This window comes from Amphiprion ocellaris, chromosome 10 (assembly GCF_022539595.1).
Source record: "Amphiprion ocellaris isolate individual 3 ecotype Okinawa chromosome 10, ASM2253959v1, whole genome shotgun sequence".
In the NCBI taxonomy this organism is placed as follows: Eukaryota; Metazoa; Chordata; class Actinopteri; family Pomacentridae; genus Amphiprion; species Amphiprion ocellaris.
This window is the reverse complement of record NC_072775.1, coordinates 21534122-21556140: the sequence shown is the minus strand read 5'-3', so window position 1 is coordinate 21556140 and position 22019 is coordinate 21534122.

The following is a 22019-nucleotide window of genomic DNA, read 5'->3' as shown; positions in this document are numbered from 1 at the left end:
TACTCAGCTGCATGCCTTCGTCCACCCGGCCTCCGTTGACTCGTCCCGCCTCCCGTCTCTGGAGCTGAAGCTGGATTGGAACAGACCAAAGTACAGTCCAATCACGATGCCAGCTGCCTCTCAAAAGGCTAATTCATCTGGCAGGTGGCGGCACTTCTTCTGAGGGGAAGCTGAGCTGGCCCAGCAGAACTTTGGAGATGTGTTCCAGTGGTTGGTGGATGTGTGGGGAGATAGAGAGGAACCTTTGAATTGTTCAGAAAGGAAAACAGGAAACCCATTGGTAGTTTTAGTTTAGGGTGCTACTCTGGTGTGTTTTGGGGTTTTAAGAGGTGAACAGGAAGAGGTTTTTTTTGTATTGATTATCTTTTACTTTGTTCCTGGTTGGAATGCCCATCAATGTCAACATGAAGTTCACTTTTAGTTCTGTTTATTTTTATTTTACTAACACCCATTTGCTTTTAACCCCCTCACATGTTGTGTTGTTGTAAACTTCCTCTTTCAAATAAATACTCGTCAAACCCTCTGGAAACCAGTGTTTGTACTGTTTTTGTGTTGCTCCTCACCTACTTCAGACAGCCGGGACAAAACAATGTTTTGTGGACTAAAGGCTTTTCTATGACGTTTTTAGAGCGACATGCTATACTATGATGTTTTCTGAATGACATGCTATACTATGACATTTGTTGGGCAACATGCTATACTATAGGCTTTTTTAATTGACATATTACTATGATGTGTTTTTTTGTTTGTTTTTTTTGTTTTTTAGCAACATATAATAATTTGAACAGTTTTAAAAATTACTATACTTTTACTTGTGCAATGAAATATTATTCTTTTTAGGCAAAGGCCATGTTTGATTACATATAGGCTATTAAATAAATGTTTATTAAAAACTAAAAAGCATTAAAAAATAATAACCAACTTAGGCATTTACTGAGTCACTAAAATAGTGTAGTCTACGGCCACATCAGCATTATTATAAGCATCCTCTGGTAAATTCACAGCCATATACTGTAGGAAATCTAGCTGATCTCATCATGATGTACACTTACCATATGGACTTCAGGAGATGATTAGGTGATGATGAACTGTGACCTGCTGGTTGGGTTCTCTCTGTTCTCATATTTCCTCCATGTTTGTCTCCTGATGCTGCCTTACTTCAGCCAGTCCATGAGCAACATAAACACAGTTTGCCTTGTACCCATTGCCAGGGGTTCCACTCTTCCCACTCCAGTCTGTACATTTGCAAACGTTTTTGCTTCTTTAGACGTGGTGGAGTTTCAGGTGTAGACATTTTTAAACGTGCGGGTGCAGCAGCGTCTGTAACCAGGCAACCAGAGACAGGACCGGACAGGACCGGACACACAGAGACGTCTGAATTCTGTCCACTGGACCTGGCATCGGGTCCTCGCTACAAAGGTCCTACGAAGATGAAATTGGCTGCCCTTAATATTTCCTGTGTTTTATTTTATTCATTATGCAGTTTTGATGAGTGTGTGACAGACGTGTACGGGGCATTGACGAAAATACGGAACAACTTGCGTCCCGTATTGAATCAATACGGGACACAACAATTAATTGTCAAATAAAGGACGTTTCCGTATTTTAAGGGACGGGTGGCAACCCTACAGAGCAGTGTAAAGAAACTGGTCACCTAGCAAACTGAATTAGTCTAGGTAACACTTTGTTTATTATGTGTGTTTTCTGCTCAAGTTAATGTCCTGGTTTGATTCATTTTAAATTACTCCTGATCTTTAAAGGTTTTAAACTGTGCAGTCAAAGTAGTTACAACTGTGAGCGAATAGCTTGAAACGAACTGCCCTAGACTCCTCTGGTCATAGCCGACCATTCTTTCACAGCTATATCAAGAGTTATTGTGCAATGATAGATAAATGCAGCCCATTTTTCAACCGTTTCCTGTTTAGTATGTGTAACCTCCTCTTAATTTGTTCTAAAAGAAATGTCTAATGAGACAGTCTAGTCTTTCAGTCAGGTTAAGTCATTTATCCCATTGGTGGTTTGCATTATATAACTTTGTTTTTCTCTGTTCTAGGAACTATTGTTAAATCATCTTTATGTGAGACTTTGTTCTCGTTTGGAGCATATTCTCGGACGCATGCCTCTGGATCTGGACTTCTTAGAGTTCACTTGCACACAAGAACTTGTGTTTTTAAATGCTTTATCCAACCAAGTAGAAGTTTGCCCAGCTATTTTAAATGCACTAACACAGCTACACCATCTTACCAGCTCAGAAAAAGAAAACAGGAATCAGTACATTGCAACTGTGCACTCAGAGAGAGGAGCAGCTGGGCGACAAAGAATGGTCACATCCCCAGAGCACCTTTGTAACTTACTGGAACTTAATATGTCTGTCCCATGTATAGATAATGGTATCTGTGAAATATTAGCTGAGTATGTCAAATACTTTTAGATTTTTTTAAGTGGACCGTAGACCTAGTTTCAGTATTTTTTTTTCTCACATTCAAATTTGAGGCTATATATATTATATATGATATCTCAAGAATAATTCAAGATAAAAGCCTGAAATTTTCATTTATTTGTCTTGCTAACATAAGCATATCAGACTGCTATTAAATACAGCGGTGGAAAAAAGTTTTTGGACACCTCATACATTTGTGAAATATTGCATTAAGAATCCCTCTGAGGTCTTCAAATGCAATTTCTATTAGTTCAGTCACAGCCATAATACGAAACAAATCCTAAAAAAGTCAATAAAAACTTGAAATTCATTGGTTCCTTAAAAATAAGAAATTTTGAGTACTGGGTCATTTTGGTAGAATTTAGTTTTGTTAGTCATGTAAACAATAAACAAAAAAAGCATCATTTGTGTCTGTCTAATGCAGTCACACCTTTTGAAACACAAAAGACTTTCCAACAAATATTTCACGATAATATTTGAGATTGTGGAAAATTTTCAAGGTGCCTGAAAACTTTTTTCCACCACTGTATCTGTCAAAGCATGAAAATTTGCCATTGGAAAAATGCCACTATCTCCAGAACGATATATGTGGTCATGGTTCCATTATGCCAATGTCATGGTAATGACTGGATGCAGGGCTAATTTACAAAGAAATTACACAAAACAACATGTCAGGTTTCGAAGACTGGACTTTTCATAGACCACTTCATTTTTTTCATATTTCAACTCACCCATAATCTGAGATTATTGATCTACTTGTTCAGTATTATAGATTCTTCATCATTGTTCTGAGATAGTGTCATTCAAACAACCTCAAATTTCAATGTGCAAAAAAATGCCTGTTGAAGTAGGTTGACAGTGACAGCCAATTTAAAAATATTTTTTGCTCTGCCAGTATTTGGCATACAATATATATATATATATATATATATATATATATATATATATATATATATATATATATATATATATATATATATATATGCTGCTGTTTTGTAATATTGCAACGGATTTTCATCCTATTCACCAGTGAGAAAATAAAGTCAGTACAGTCCAGTTCATTTTTAACTCCTGCTTTAATGCTGTGATTGCATGTATTGTTCACCAGAAATATTCTTAACTTCAGATACATTAAATGTATGGCAGAAACACGCATACTTGCGCCAGATAACCTGTCAGGTGAGTTGGGAGAACATGTAGGGGAGGGAATCCAAAAGTGCACTTAGTTTTGTCAGTCAAGTAAAACTAACTAGAGAACAACACCAAACATATCTTGACTGGCAAGTGCAAATACAGGCCAGGATGTCAGTCTTAAATGATGCGTGGTCCTTGTAATGTCCTGGGATGTGTAAGGTCTCATAGCAGGTGGAGGCTGTCAGGTATCTGCCATTCACTACTTCTGAGGAGAGAGTTCTTGGTAGAGTCTCTCATCCAGTCCAGAATTTCACCAGACTGGTCCGTTCAGACCGTGTTGCTAAGGAGTGGATTAAAATTGATTAAATAAATGGCTACAACAAATGATCAAAAACAATCTAGGGTACGCATACTAAACAGGAAACAGTTGAAAAAATGGGCTGCATTTATCACTATCATTGCACAATAACTCTTGATATAGCATGCTGTGGTCGGCTATGAACAGAGGAGTCTAGGGCAGTTCATTTCAAGCTATTCGCTCACAGTTGTAACTACTCTGACTGCACAGTTTAAAACCTTTCAAGATCAGGAATAATTTAAAATGAATCAAACCAGGACATTAACTTGAGCAGAAAACACACATAATAAACAAAGTGTTACCTAGACTAATTCAGTTTGCTAGGTGACCAGTTTCTTTGCACTGCTCTGTGACTTAACTGCATTTTCGGGCGCATAAATCACACTTCCACCCATTCGTGCGTTTATAAAATTGTTACTCAACTACCCAGCTGCAGAACGTGCTGTCTGTATGACCTCATTACTTTGCTAGCGCGGCTAGCGCTGTATTAGCGCGGCTAGCGCTGTATTAGCGCGGCTCGCGCGGCTAACGCTGTATTAGCGTCGCTAGCGCTGTATTAGCGCGGCTAACGCTGTGCTAGCGCAGCTAACGGCATGCATTACAGCTTACTGACTCACAAAAACAAACCACATACAGGACAAAAAGGATTAATACACTCACTGAAGCGCCGTCGTTCATGCTGGTAGCCGTGGTTGACCCCGGTCTTGTGAGGTGAACCGTCTGCGTCACATGACCGGAGGAGCACCACGTGATTGGCTGGGCGTTGGTTCGATTTTGGCCAGGATCGATTGTTTACGCCTGAGTCCCCCGGATGTGAACAGCGAATTTTTTGACAGCGAATTTTGAACATTGAATTTTTTGATGGCGAATTTTGAACATTGAATTTTTTGATGGTGAATTTTGAAGACATTGAATTTTTAACTGGTTTTTAGAATTTTGATGAGCTAAATTCAGGCATAAAAAATTCACATACGTAATTTTGATGCAAAAAAAAATTCAAAGTAAGAAATTCAGCAGCTTTTAAAATTCAGAATCTGATGAGTCTGATTTGCTTCCATAGTAACAGTCAGTTTGTCACAACACACAGAAAAAAAAAGTTGGCAGCTGGACCTGAACACCAAAACAATGATGCACAAGTGTATTAACCCTCAACCCCATCCATTACCTCGGTGATAAACTGGACTAGAGCCAGGGCTTATCGGCAACCTCACCTTAGCTTTATTGGAAGAATAGGAATGGCTCATTCCTAATCTTGGGGAGAGATTTTCCAAACGTGGAGGGAATTATAGCAAAAAATGAATGCCCAGAATATTGAAAAGAAATGCTCAGCTATCACATATGTGCTTTACAGATGGATGTCCACATATGTTTGGCCATTTAGTGTAACAGATACTGATTGCTTTAAACCACAGAGCTGATTCTCATCCATCATACAGACCTATTGAATCACCTTCTGGTATCTAAATGAATGTGATGTGCTTGCCTTACTACTAGAAGACTGAACATAACACATTTTTAAAAAAAATTTTTATAACTGATCCTATCAGCAACTGGAAACACAACCTTTTATTGCTCTAAATGTCTGATTTTCATTCAAAGCACACTTCTCCATATCAATGTCCCCTGCTCCTTTGTGTCTATGAATATGTTTACACTGATATAGTATTGTCTAATTCATGACTGGGGTCAGAGGTGATAAAAAAAGTCTCCCAAAAATGACCAGTATATTGATAAGCTTTGCAACAATATTTTCCCTTTTTTTTGAGTGGATTTTGTTTCAGATGGAGAAGTTGCTGGACAGAATGGGAAAACAAACACAGTGACCAATGCCTAATTAATCTGTGCAGTGTACTCAGTGATGCAGTTCATATTAGAGGAAGCACATAATGTTTGCACATGGTTTTCTCCCCCTTCCTCACACTTTGTTTCCATTACAAGGACACACTAAATACAGATGTCCCTTCTTAGGATGAGGACAAATGCTAAGGGTTAATCAAAGAGGCAGGACTGAAACCATAATGTTCCATTCAAAATCATCAAGCTCTATTAACAAAGCTCCACTGACTGTGTTTACGTGCACACTGATACCCTGTTATTCTCTGGGATGGGTTTTGCTTTTTTCAGTTGATACATTTATGGTGATCTTATGTAATCCTGATTAAGAAAAAAGAACGAGTTATGAGCTAGAATATGAATATTTCATGCAAGCACCACTGCAATAAGTTCCAATGTTTTCCTTAGTCTCCCATAATGAACTGAGAGATTTGTGTAAGAAAAGAACATACATTGACCTCGACTCTTATCAGGACGTACGTTTTCATGGAAACTGCGTGCACATAAATCACATAGCTCTGTGTAATAATCTCTCACTGACATCAGTGAGTCCATAATTCAGACTGTGGACGCTCCCTACACTGTTTCCTGTTGTACAACTAATAATATGTCCATGTACTCTCAGCCAAACAATTAACGATCTTTAGAAAAGTACACAGTCTTAATAATAAGCAGAAAAAAAAATGTTTTTGCAATAGTTACCAGCTCATCAACTGTGCTCACCCAAGTTTGCATTTCAAGAAATCATTCTGTTCAAATCTGGCTCTTTTGTTTGTTCATTCCCTGACTCCTATGAGGGTAAACACATGGCGGAATGAGATTTGTTTTTCATTTTTCCTCACAAACGTTGTTTTCTCTGGGGTTAAGTGGCAAAGCACCATTACAAATACTTAATATTCTTTCACTAGTATTGCAAATGCATTTCCCTTAGCAAGTTATAACTTCTCCACCAGGAAGATGCATTTAAGATGTTGTAATGTCAAGCAGGGCTGTAGTAAAGAGCACTTCATGCATGACAAAGACAGGTCAGGAAAACAAAAACAAAAAAAAAAATACAGTGCATATCCATTTATTTTTCAATATGTTGCCCTACTGTTGCACATTGTGAAATTCAGCCGTGACGTAACTCTACCTAGAGTAATCTTTTAATTTGGAAAAGTGTTAACATTTTGAATTACGTCATGTGACGTTATTACTAGTCCTGAGCAATGGAAGGACAAGATTTCAGAAGTTGAGGATGCCATTAAGAGAGTATAAGCCTTCATTTCAGTGTTCAGTGTCATGGACTTGTTAAAGATTTCTGTGCTGTTATGAGATAATGGCATGGCTTCACTGTTTCTATGACAAGAAGTGAACATCACATCAACTGCCTGCTGATGATCACATGATTGCTGCAACAACATCCTACTACAAATTAACCGCTGCAGACTTACTGGGACTTATCCATCGGGAATCATACAAGGAACAATTGATTAAATTGTGGTCGTGTTTCCGAGTCCCATCAATTCCCGCCGCCTGCTACATATTTAGGTCACACGATTCGGTATCCGTACATAACGCACACATGCATAACACACACCTGTGCTCAGTGCAAGGTCATTTAAGTTATGGGTACATCTATATTAATTGGTCACATTCCGTGTTGCCCTGATTTCTGATCATCAACAACTAATAAACAAATGGTGCATTTCTAAAAAAAAATGCTGCATTTCTGACAGGCCATATGGGGGAATGAATAGCCTTAGCGAAGTACTACTATCTCTGAGTGCTTTTGCAACTGTGAAGAGAATTGTAAAGTCAAAACAAACAAATCCTTGAAAATGCATTGCACTTAAGCAGGATCTTTTTTGAAACTGTCTGATGGATAATGTTAAATTCATATCTTTGTTACAAAGAGCGGTGTAATTTACTCCACATTTTCTTAGTATCATGTAGGAGACAAAATTAACTGTAAAATTTGCCATTTGATTATATAACTCCTTACAACGCACAATAAAATTGACAAATGCCACTTAGTGTAGCTTAAATTCAAAATTGTGAATCTTTGATACAGCTCAGAAAACGCATTTATCTCAGCAATATATAATATATATATATATATACTGTATTAGTGACTACTGAAGGATGAAGACTACAGTCTGGTCAAAATATATTACAGCTGATTTTATGAGCTCCGTCATTTAAATATAGAACTTACACTTTATACAGTAAAAAATCATTCATATTGATCATTTCCACATCATAAATTATTCAAGACCTTACTTTAGTCGCTTCGATTCTTTGCTAACAGCCTTCTTATATGCCTGCTGTAGATGTAAGGACTGTAGGTGTCAAGTGAAACGGCATCTACTGACTATGAATGATGATGTTACAATAAAGCACCAAACCACCATCATAAACAAATTCTAAGGTAAAGACTACCGTGTATCAATTATAGATGTTTTCCAACAGAGTGTAATCAACATTTTGGTCCCTTCGTCTTGGATTCTGTTGCTCAATAGATCATCCACCTGAGTGCTGGTGTTTTGGAAAAGCAGGCAGGACAAGTGTGTTGTTATTGATCAGTCTGGGCTGGGCAGCCAATGCTAATGGTGCAATGAGCCTGGTATTTTTATTCGTGCTGAATGGGTAATCTTTTGCATTTATGTCACTCCACGTTTTGTAAGTAATGCTATTCATGTGATTACAACCCTGCATGGTATCGTCATCAGTCATCACCTATCAACATTAATTTGAGTATTTTTGACCCTTAACAGCAGCCATATTTCATGAAGCAAATTTGTTTTACAGTAAATGTAGCCTATCATAAAGAGAAAATTTAATTCTAAGAGAATTAAAGGCTTGTTTGATTGACAGCGGAAGCTGAGATTTTCTGCTGAGAAAGAGATAAAAACACAAAATGTTCATGACACAAGATCAGAAATTTGCTTGACACAGTCTATTGTCATTCTTTCCTTCTTCTTGCGCTTCTGAAACTGCAGGTTTCAGCAGGCAGCAGTGCTTTGACGCACTCCATCAGTCATGATTGATTAAATAGACTTGATGAGCTGGAGTCATGATTTAAGCTTCCAGAAGCTGCTGAGAGACAGAAACGCTGCTGTGTGCTGGCGACCACTTACAACAGTCATTAGCTGCCTCTAATCCGCCCAAAAATGGACTTACTTGACATTTCAAGGTCGTGTAAACTCACAAGTTTAAAAACGTACCATTTTTATGCCATCTGTGACTACCTGCTCATCTGCTCTACAATACATTTGAATCACATTCACTGTATGGATAGTACACTGATCTTTCAGGATTAATCACCAGTAAAAGCATTTCATCTGTTGTGTTAAATGTCTAGGCCAAACATTACTGAACATTTATACAGTTTCAGTGTGGTAATTATCAAAATTATGGAAGTATTACAGAGTGGGATGATGAAAGCAGGTCATGGACTTCTTTTAAATTACTCCCAAATTAACTTTCCTATGCAACTAAATTGTATTCTCAGTTCCATCTACTGGGAAATGTGTTTTTTCCCGTTGTTTGCAATCTATCGCGAAGGCATTTCTAATAATAATACACCTTTGCTTTTCATCATATTGCTTTAATGTCACTCGGTTTCAGCCAACTAATCATATATTAGATGTGGTGGGACTTGTCACTGTAGCAACATAAAAAAAGGAGAGAAAGCTTTAAACGTTTTATGACAGGATCAGTTTTAACTAAACACTACAGTTCTGGTGGCTAAACGTGACCAAGAGTTTTGTATTTGAGGAGAAGAATTTTAAATTCTATTCTGAATTTAGAGGGATTCAGTGAAGACTTACTGTTTGTTGTTTTCTGTCAGACATTTGGCTGCAGCATTTAAGACTGACTGGATATTTTTCAGCATTACTGGGAGATCTTGAAAGTAAGTACTTACAATAGTCCAGCCTACAAATAATGAATGTACAGACGCATTTTTCAGCATCACTCTGATTCACAATGCTCCTAATTTTGATAACGTTGAACAGCTGAAAGAAGTTTGCCCTACAAACATGCTTTACATGTGAATTGAAAGACATATCCTGGTCAAAAATAACTCCAAGATTCCTCACAGTAGGACTGCATGCCAAGGCAATGGCATCTGGAGTAACTATCTGGTTAGATAATGTGTTTCTGAGGTGTTTAGGGTCAAATACTGTGACTTCAGCTTTGTCTGAATTTAATGGAATAAACTTCCAGGCTATACGGGCCTTTTTGTCTTTAAGACACGCTTGAAGTTTTAGTAACTTTGCTTTATGTGACATTACGCAAATAGAGCCCAGTGTCATCTGCATAGCAGTGAAGGTTTATGCATATACAAGGTGAATGGCATTGTTCCTTGTACAAAACCTTGAGGAACTACAGAACTAACTCTTGTCTATGGGGATGAACAGTTTCTGTCATGAAAAAGCCTGAATCTATCTGATAAATATAATCTAAACCAGCCTAGTATGGTTCCTTTAATCCTAATGAGCTGTTCCAGTCTCTGTAATATGTAATAATGCTGTGATTAGTTGTATCAGCCACAGCCCTTAGGTCTTTGGTGAATTTCACCAGTGTTGCTTCTGTGCTATGGTGCAACCTGCATTTATCACCAAAGCTGCATAAAATTCTCAAACATGACCCTCCTGTTTTCTGAGATGTTGTCACCTGCTATTTGATAATCCATCAAGCACTTCATCTGAGACATACTGAAGCCTGAAGGTCTAAGAGATATAAACAGCTAAGTTTTTATGTTAAGTTTGAATGGAATAGATCATTCCTTCCTGAATGCTGACAGGAACAGAACAAACAATGAGAGTGAAGGCAGACAGCCTTGACTTTGTTAAAGCATAAAGCAGTCATTCAGGAGTTCAGTCTCAAGTTCATCTGTTCATCTCTTTGTATTACTGATGGGCAATTACATTTCTCTTTTATGTATGCTTTGTACAGAGCTATTGATCACTGGGTTCTTAGTCCATAGTGTACCTATATCACGCAACATCCAGACAGCAGGATATAACAAAGATCTGAGCTGCCTTCATTGACAAACTCAGTACAAATCACTGTTTCCCAGCAGAACATTGCATTATAACAAGATGATCAGTGTTATTCACTTTACCTGTCAGTAGTCATAATGTTGTGGCTGATTGGTGTATAGTCTACAAACAACTGTTAAATCTCACAGCAACAAATAGTAAAGCTGGTACAAACTATCAAGAGTCCCTGGTATAGTAAACAATTTTCTTTTCACTTGTCAGTTGATACAATCCTTTAACCAGGACTAAGACATGTGATGACATCACTCCTGTTTCACCCTCTTGGCTCCCAGTATGTTTTAGGATAGATTACAAGACCTAACCTCTTGGTACGTTATGCACCAATATGCACTTTGAGGTCCTCAGGCAGAGGCCTTTTTTCTTATCTGAAAACTAAAGGAGACAGCGTTTGTAGTCGGGTCCTCGAGGCTCTGGAACGATCTGCCTGAGGAAATCAAGTAGGTTGAGTTAGTGAATCCTTTGAAGTCTCTTTCTAAGCCTTTCCTGATTTACCTTGAGTTTTAGCTTTCTTTGAACAGTCTTTTATATCTATCAGTAAAATTTTTACCTTTACCAACACTGCATTAGCTTCTTGCACCACACTGTCTTGTAAAATTAGATGGTTTTGTAACTTGTCTGTTTTATTTGCTGACTTGGAAAGCATTTTTGACTTTGATTTTGAAAAGTGCTCTATAAATGAAGATTATTATTAATATTACAGTAAACCACATGGATGAAGAACACTAATATATACTGTACTACAGTAAAATCAATTTAATAATGACAATTTTGTGGATACGGCGCATATACTTTTTTTTTTCATTTTGACGTTAAATTGTAGTTATTGAATTTTTGTGGGTTTTGTTGTGGTCAACAAGTGGAGGAATCACAACACTCTGTTAACAGATATGATTGCCTAATATAGAGTAATATAAATAATAAAAAATGAATGTGGAGACACATCCAGCAGATACAGAGCAACATTAACGTTAATTTTGTGTTATCTTTACCCGGTGGAAATATCTGTGCTCATTTGCAGCTTAGATACTCAGAATACCTTCAGAACAGTGAAGGTTTGCCCTGCAACAACTAAACAATGAGCTGAAATTTAATTAATCAAGTCTGTTTTTGAGTAGGATGATAAATCACTGTGGGTTTGTTATTAAGAACGACCTCTTTCACCAATCATCTTCAACTGATTAAATAAATTAGAATATTAACATAATGAGACACAATAATTGTTCTTTGAGGATAATAATGCAGTTCATTCACAAACCAACACATGCCTTCACTTCTTATACAGCATACACATATTTAACATGCATGTCACTCACTCTTTTCCTCACATGTGGATATATTCCTGCTGCATGCTCATTTCATGGGAGAACCTCGCACACGTCCTTCATTTTAAATCTGAACCAGTCCTTTGGGATTGGAGAAAAGGTCAGGACTGCACAAATACTCAAGTATGCGCACAAGAAATTGGCTGAATCTATTTTTTTAATAACAAAACAAAATCTTTGGAAAACATTTTTCAAGCAGATGAATCTAAAAAAATAAAAAAATCCCAGTGTGTCATTTAAGCGTGGATGAGGAAAATGAATGCCTCAGGAAAACAATGAAGACTGTCTGCTCAGACACAAAGATTATGTGGCAGTAAATATAAGATGATAGCGTAAAGTGTGGCTGTTAATCCAAACTGCCAGGCCTGGAGGTGGAGTGAAAAGCCAGCTGTTATGGAAATATGCAATATCATTTTAAAATGGATATCATGCAGATTTTCAGACCGTCTTTCAAGGGATGCACTCTTGTTTGTGGCTGGAAACGCCAATATGAGAGCAATAGTAATGTTAAGAATGTAAACAGAGATAGCTACAGAACTCTCGTCTCTGCACAGCTGGGCATGTGTGAAATAAGTGTGAATGTTAGATCATCACTTTCTGATATTTAAAGAGATTTTCAGATACAAGGGTGCAGTGCATTCTGTCCAAAGAGCTAGTCAGATGGATCCCTCTACCTCCACATCTTTCCAGTGTTAGTGGGATTTTTGAATCTGTTTTATTCTGATAAGCCCCTCTGGCTGACTGTACCGGCACCATTATCAGGGTCTCAGTGTCAGTCTGGTTTGGATAAAGAAAACACACCTGGCAGCAGCTTGTTACCAACTGCTGACTGACACCTTGCTGCTTCTCTCTTTTGTTCCCCTCTTTTGTCTCCCACACAGTTTTCTCCCACATCATTTCTAACAAGCTCGTTGATAATGTTTTCTTTGCATATCTTTTCATGTTGCCACATTTATTTGCATTTGTTTTTCCACTTCTTTTGTTCATTTGTTAGGATTTCTAGGCCACTTGGAGAAAAAAATTAATTGTCTACCTCCAGCTCTGGGCCCATAGAATCCCTGCTTTCTGAAAACAACTCGTCACATGCTGCCGCTTTGTCATAACCTCTTGGTGTCACATTTGAAGACGTTGGTTTCAGCATAATTTTTGTGCAGGACTATGAATGTGAGAAATAGATGGCATGAATCCACAGCCAAATGTTCTCTCTTGGTGCTGTCACTGGCTCTCCTTTTCAGGAAATGAGAAATTTGCCTTAACATGGTTAATTGTTGTGAAAGGGTGATCAGACCCTGGTCCTGTTCTAGTAGTTTTGGTGCCTAAACCTAACCAAAGGGTGAGTGAAAATGAAAACAGTGAAGGAAACCAGATTAAAGCCACAAGAGAAAATGAAGCTAAGTAAAAAAGTAATGGTCTAACAGGTAGGCCTCTGTCAGTCAGGGTTGATCATGGGTGTACATCCTGGTTGTCCTGTCTGTTTGGCTGTTGCAGAGCGGCTTGTGGCTAAGGAGACTGATGCGGGAATGTTGGTGTTTGATGTAAGCCTGGGCGGTGTTAAATGGGGGATAAACTGTTGCCACATGCAGCATGCTTCCCCCTCTGCACATCAGTGATGGATCCAAAGGAACAGCAGGGCTGTTACAGTTTGACGCCAGCAACATCGCAGGAGATGCCAGTATGAAGCTGAGCACAATGTTGAATTGCCTTAGGGACTCTGATTTTTCCTCGAGGGTTACTCCTGACACCCTCTCCCGCAAAATGGGGGACCGCTAGGCAACGGGGATTGCTAAATGGCTACCATTGGCTCTCCTGAGCCGGCGCCCTTTGGCAGACCTTGTTTTATATTCCACCATGGTGTCTATCCACCCTCCTCACCACTTCTCCTGCGAGAACTGGTGGGGGTGCTGGTGTGGTCGATGACAACCTGACCCTGGGGGAGTTAGTACTGGGTTACAGGTTACCAGTAGCAGGTCCATTTTGGACCTGACCTGACACTTGGTCTAACACTGAACACTAAACTTGGTGTCCTAAAGTCCTAGGATTTTTGCTGCCTCAACCCCTCCATCTTGTCTGTGAGACTCTGTCTTTTTTTTCTTTTTCTTTTACTTTACTAAAAAAAAGTTTTACATGTAGAAATAGTTACAAGACAAAATACGGGGAGGTCAAATATGAGTATTGTCTGAGACAAATGCAGGTACAATTTAGCTCTTAGTTTCTCATTCAGCGCTAGCATCCAACAGGTAACAGTCCCATTTCTTCCAGAGTTCTTTCTCTTTGTCTATTTGTAGATGAAGGGTATAAGTCATGATTTCCATCAAGCATATGTGGTTGACAATTCTTCTGAAAAGGTCCATAGTTGAGTGGTTTCTCTGCAACCAGCATTTGGTAATGGCCTTTTTGGATGCAGCACAGATGATTTTTTTGGAGGTACATGTTACTTTTACATAAAACTATAGGAGGGACACAGAAATACATGAAGTAGAATGACTTCTGTGAGACTCTTTCAAAGTACAAAAATAAACTTCTATGTGTCTATTGGTGTCGAATATTGATCAGGGTGACACCGACAACGAGGTACAAGTCCCTGAGCCATGAGCTGCTCTGCCAAAAGGGCAGTATTTGACTGTCCTGGGAATGAGAACAGACTTTCTACACACAACTGATTTCACAGTAGATGGCATGTGAAAGTGCAGTTTCACTTGTTAAGTGTGTGGTAGATTCTACAGACAAAAAATGGAGACAGAAAAAAAACACTATTCTGTTGCTTTTGACTCTGTGGGTGAGACAACTGTGCACACTTTCAGGCTGATCTTCAGATAATTGTGCTGAACCGGTGGCCTAAACAGAATTCATCTCACTATAATTACACTATATACTTAAATGTAAAGCATTCATCTTTCTATGCTAGGACTGCACATGATATGTTTTTGGTCACTTGCGTAAGTGCACCAGAATAAGATTTCAACACTGGCATATAATCAAATTTGTCCTTGTAAACAGTCCAGCAGACATGAAGCAACACAAGCACAAATTTTGAGGCACGTTTGTCGTCTGTTTTAGCCTTTATTAACTCCTGAGGAAAATAACTGGCTCGTTTGTTGCTGAAGACTTCACCAGAATGCAGAAGAATTTTTCATAATTCCCCATTCATTTATTTTTAATGTAATAGTATTGATTAGTGACGCTTTAATTAAGGGCCCATCAATAGTTTATGGTTAATTGAATTGATTCTTTTTCCTTCACTCCGACAGACGGAGCGTCTGAACGGAGCTACAACAAGGCAGCTGAGACCTCATTTAAATGCTTTCAGTGGCTTTAACTTGCACTGTGGCCAAATTTTTGTGTTCCTAGTTACATGAAAGGGAAGAATGATGATCAGTCCATGCTTTGGTCTTTAAACCAGCTCAGCTTGTGTGTTGAATTTTTATCTGCAGGCAGCTGGTGTTTCTCTTCTCATGAACCAATAAACACTCCTGCAGCAATCCACTCAGCCACTTTCCTCCTGTGCAACTTCACCTCTTGTCTGTCCTCCCCACAGTCTTGGTTCAACTCAGCCACTCCTCCCTTTCCCTGTATTCTTTCATTCTCTTTTCGTCCCATTCTCTCTTCCCCATTTTCTCTGTTTACTCATTCCCTCTCCATTTCTTCGCCTACTATTGATGGATCTTTAAGTTCAGGTACTCAGCCCTCAGAATGTCAAACAGTGTCTAGGCTGTCCCACCAGATGGCTCAGAGGCCCAAAAACAAATCGGTATGTTCAGTCTGGTGTTGACATTTACTGAACACGCACGTCGGAGTTTAGGTAAGTAAGTGAAGACTGATTTTAAGAACTTACTTAGGATTGAGGCAAAAAACTGATACTGATATATGGAAATATTTTTTTTCTCTACACGTAAAATAGATGATACAGATTCATTCTTGTTAAACACTTTTGGAAAAGAATTTCAAAAACATGTTGCTGAGGGGTGCCCAGATAGCTTGACGGGTTAAGCGGATGACACTTGTAGAGGGGCTGGTCCCCGATACAGTGGCCTGGGTTAGATTCCCACCCACGGCCCTTTCCTGCACGTCTTCCCCCAACCCTTCTCCCCTTCCTGTCTGTCTCCCCTACACCTATTGAATAAAGGCAAAAGGCCACAAAAAAAACAATTTAAAAAAGATAGTACCTTGATGTGAATGTTTTACAGTAACAACATGTCAGTATTGTCTGATGGACAAGCTGATCTACACTACCGTTCAAAGGTTTTGAGGTCACTTAGAAATGTCCTTATTTTTGAAAGAAAAGCAATTTTTTTCAATGAAGATAACATTAAATGAATCACAAATACAGTCTAGACATTGTTAATGTGGTAAATATTCTAGCTGGAAATGGCTGATTTTTAATGGAATATCTCCATAGGGGTACAGAGGAACATTTCCAGCAACCATCACTCCTGTGTTCTAATGCTACATTGTGTTAGCTAATGGTGCTGAAAGGCTAATTGATGAAAACCCTTGTGCAATTGTTAGCACATGAAAAAAAGTGGAAAACATGAAATTGCCTGGGTGACCCCAAACTTTTGAACGGCAGTGTATATAATGTACAACTATGTTTTCAAATGACCTCACACCCAGCCTAGTCCAAGTAACACAGTCTAATACAAAAGTCTACAATGAGCTGCATTAGTTGCAGCTAGGTGTACTCATTGAACTGGTAACTGAGCATACAGCGTTAACCACAGAGGTCCATCTTCTCTAATGATTCCTTATAGCCTTTCACTGTTATTCTGGGCTTCTACTCCCCTTTCTGCACTGTGCCGATGGAGTCATCTTAGCTGGGTGCCCACTTCTAGGGAACAAATTGTCATGATTTGCAAATAATTTTCCTGACTGTGGAGTGGATAGCTAAGCTCTTTCTTTCCATTATAGTTTGCTATTTCTGTACTGTACTGCACTTTTTGCTGCTTGTTACATACCGTCTACATGTATTGTCTCTGTGTTGTCTTTACTTCTTTTGTAAAGGCAGTGAACTGTGTTGGCATTTGTCCACAGTGATTTCTATCTTTTACAAAACCTGCATTGTTTCCTTTGTCACACAGTGTGACTGATTATTGATGAACAGTTGTTGAACACTATACAAAACACCCACCTGATCTTACAAGAGGATTCACTTCACCTGTGATTGTCTGGTTGCCTTATGACTGCAGCAGATAATTGCTACTCAAATTGCTACTGTTGCCTTTGTTTTCCTATGAAAGCAGGTCGCTTGAAACATGACGACTTTGAGTGATGCATGAACAAATGTAAAAACTAATATTTAACCTGCTGAACCCTGAAACCCGCCATTGGGTTTGAAAGGTACATTGCCTTAAAAAAAATGAAAAAAAGCAAAGATTACACCATTTTGAAGGAGCAGAAACTGTAAAAATAGAAAGAATTATTAGATTTTCAACTTTCCAACAGTATTTGAGCTACTCATCTCTGGCATCATATTCTGTCAGGAAAGCTACCCAAATACAAGCTGAAAATTGCAATATTTCAGCAAACTTTTCTTCTCAATTAAACACTTTTCACAGGATCTGTAGAAAACTCAGTTCAGCTGAGGAGTTGTCATAGAGTCACATGACAAAAATTCAGACACCTTTTGGCTGAACTGGACTGAACTCCAGGCTGTTTTTACACAAAGCAGATGGGAGTCAAGTAGGGAAACAAACTAAAAAAGTAAGTAGTAAGACGTCTTTCGTATGTAGATTCATGCAGATCCCCCCCTTTTTGCCCAATTTTTGTTAAAAAAAAATCAGAAATTTAAGTTTTCTTTTAAATTTTTAAATGATTTATATCATCTTGTTCTCCTAATCGTGGTTGTGCTGTTTACATAGAGGTGTGGTGAAAAATGAGGCAAAAGGAGTAAAAATGATAGAAGCAAAAAAAAAAAAGAAAGAAACTGATTGGGGCTTAGAGTGTTAATATAATTCTAACAATTTAATGTTATTTTTGTTCCTTATCAGAACAAATTGAGCCCAAAATTAATTCTATATTTCAAAGTAGGACATCAGCCATTTTGTGAGAAGGGATCTCAAAGCAACAAGCTGAAACTATGTCACCAAAAGTCTCCTTATGTAACTAACTACACTAAAACTAGCTAAATTTAGGTATGCCAGTGTTTGGATTCTGGCATTTTAATCTTACTGGCATGAATTGTCAACCATCTATGGTAGTGAGGAGCCTTCTCTCAGAACATTCTGACTGTGACTCTGTAGCTTCAGCTGGAGACAAAGCAGCAAACAACACCGTAATGATAAATGCTGGAGACACAGAGGACACAGGATTCAAGCATAATGCTCAAGCTTCTGCTCGATTACATTTGGTCTGTGGAGACTGAGAGCATGATGCCAGTTAATTGCATACAGAGGTGACAATCACAAAGAGTAAATGTGCATCATTAAACCAGGCAGCCCTCCTCTTGACATAGGTTGCACACCATCTTGCCACTAATGCAGGACAATAATGTGAATAGAACTGCATTTTATCAGCTGCAGTCTGCTTTAGTTTCTACAGAACAAATTACACCATAGTGAACATATAATTTTACTCTTACATTTCCTGACAAGGGGAAACAGACTTTTGAATTTCTCATGCAACTGGCTCAATCCAGTTAGACTCTGAAGTCCAGCATCAGAAGTGTTAGTTCATAGTATACAAGAACGTAATGACCTCCAGAGAAGAGAAATAGGACAGCGTCAATGAGATGAGTGCAGTACATCAAGCCCTCCTCCTACAATCATTAGTCAAACAGTGACATTGTCTCCTTGAACAAAAGTAGTCATTTGGAAGTCACAAACGACAATCTAGCTATAAGGAAGATGACTAAATGGGGACGCTTCCATGTCCAATGACAATCCAGTCAGAGCTGTTCCTTCAAAACTGGAAATATTGATAATATCATTGCTAAACTCATCTGTCTTTCTTTTTAATACATTTGATTGACAGTTGTGGTTATGATCAGATGGAAACAAAAATCCACTCAACAGACCTGTTACCTGCTAGTATGTGGCATAAGTAATATCACAATCATGGGCATAATCCTCACCCAGACCATTGTTTGTCTCATTATCTTATTATCCCTCCTGTTTGGATGTTTTAAAATGACTGTGGGGCTGTGGAGCTCCACCGATCACATCTGGATCAATGAATCCAATCAAAAGACGTGGGGACTATGATGAGGAGGCAGAGATCAGACAGAATTCTTTCCTCATAGACGCCTGGCTGGTTCCCCTGGTGCTGGACTGGAGTGCAACTCTCTGGGTATTCACGTAATTTCCAAACAAAGGCGAATGAGCAACCAGCAACCAATTTCTGCAAGGGTAGTAAAAACTACCTATGTACTTTGATGTTTGTAATTCTCTGCACTTTGTGAAAGAGATATTGTGTCAAATCAAGGGCAAAAACACTTGCCAGAGGAGAAGAAAGTAGACTGTGCCGTATCACGAAGCTTCTAATATGTATTTGGTAAAACTAATCAGGTGACATCCGATTGCTGGAACATCCACGAAGAACATCCAGCTGATGCCTGCTTTTCAACCCTAATGAGACGCTTTGTTTGGAACTTCAAACAACAGTCATTCAGTGTCTGTGTTTCCAACCATTCACCATGTGTCGGTGTGGGTGGACAGAGGACTGTATCTTACATTGACATTCGCAGCCTGCTGGCTAATATCTCTTGTACAAAATGGTCCGCAGGTTGTGGATATGGGCTCAGCTGTGTAGAGAGGCTCCATTGTGTACACTCAAGTGGCTGCAGTAATTTGGTGCCATTACAATTACACAGTGGCTGTTGTTCAACTTTCCAACTCCCCTTCTTTCCACCTTCCCAAATTCCTGCCTCCTTTCATCACCACTGCAGAGAGAGTGGACACTGAAGTACATCTTATGGGCACCATTAAAGAAGTGCATTTGTCTGAAAAAAGATAGAGGATTTTTGAGATGTAATGCAATAAACACCAGGAACATACCAGACGAAGCTCAGCACAGACTCTGCAGAAACTCTTCACATGCTTTAACACCAGTAGTTTTGGTCTTGATCACTGACAAACGTGGCTCCTTTTGGTTATTTTTTTCTTTCTTTTTTTTTTTTGACCAAATGAACAAAGATTTTGATGAACATGTAGGTGTTGATTAAACTCTTTTGTGATCATTATCTTGTAAGATTAACGCTTCATGGGCCCATGTAGAAATGCAATTACAGATTATGGCAGCAAGTCCTGCTGCGTTTTACTGAACCTTATATGTTTATTGAGTCTCCTTCGAGGGAATAGAGGTTGAAAGTACAACTGCACAATGAGGGAATGTTTGGTTGTCTGAAGGGGATTACAAAATGGTTTCTATTTTACTTTGTGTTTCTAGAAGTTCTATAAGAAACTGTTTTAATCCAACAATCTGACCCTTGAATTGGGAACAGACTGTGCAGGTTAGTACCAGAAAGTGCACAAGTAACGTACTGCTTGGACATCACTGGTCCCTGATATGAGGTGTCTCCTTTTTCCCCTCACTCAGCTATGCAGCAGATAGGATGGCATCTGTGTGTCTCTATTCCTTCAGTTAGACTTTAGCATCTTGCAAGGCTGGTATGGCAGAATTTGGGGAAGTCCTGATCAAACCTCAAAAATCAGGACTGTAGCTAATCAAGGCAACTAAGTGTTTGCGTCTGTCCGTTGTCACAAAGATGCCGTAAAGGGAGAGCACAATCTGTGGCAGGATGCTACAGATACATATCCTGATCTACAATCAGCATCAATAATCAACAAAGTTTACAAAAAAATCAGTGCAGCAGACATTTTTCCTGTGTTTATATTGCTGTGAAGGCAACAGACACAGGCAGCTCTGCTACATGCACCACTGGGACACAGGAATGCTCTCCTAGTTGAAAACGAGCCAGAAACCGTTAACTGCTACAGATGTCTTTGTCATGGTGCCCATGGCTTTCTAAACCACCTTAAGGCTCTCTACTTGCCAACATGAACTGCTCTAAGTCCAAGTGACTGCCTCCTTGGGTCACAACAGCATTAAACAGTGAGAGTCTCCACCTGGTGTTATAACCAGGTACTACAGTTAATCTATATATTCTGACATGCATACAGATTTTAACCTTCTTTATGGCCCTGTACAGCCACACTACACCCTACCCTCACAACATTACATTTCAGACAGTGCTCTACTGAAACTTTACAACAAGGCTCATGACTACACATCTAACATTAGGGAACAGCATGGATGCAGAAATGCATTTTTTTTACCTACTGTATCACATTGCAGATGTAATCAGTTGTCAAATGTAAGCAATGGATTATTTCTAAAAACTTTAATGCACTTGAAATGTGCATTATTTAGGATCAGCATCAGATTGGGCCTTGCTATCGGCAGATAGTAAATATTGTATAAGAAGTGTGATATGGACATCCACAGCAGAGTCTGTTGCCTGGTCTTGAGGCAGCAATACTTGCCTGTACCAGTACATGCAGGTCTAGTATTGCATACATGATATATCTGTAAATAGTTGATTTGCTTTCACACTGGTGTTTGCTTTGGAAAAATCTTTAGCTTTATAATTTTCATTTGGACTGTATTATCACTGGCTGTCATATTACTTCCAGTAATGCTTATAAAGCAAAAATGTTAACAATTTCATAACCGTTGTATGAAATATACCACTTTAATCAATCAGTCAGTCAAAGTTTATTTCTGTAGCCCTTTACAACAGCCCAAAGGGTGACCAAAGTGCTTCACAGTGAAAAACAAGAGAATAACTTAAAACAATACAGTAACTTAAAACCGGACAAATAATCACACTCGCACTCACACCTACGAGCAAATTTACAATAATCAATTAACCTCAGCACATTTTTGGACTG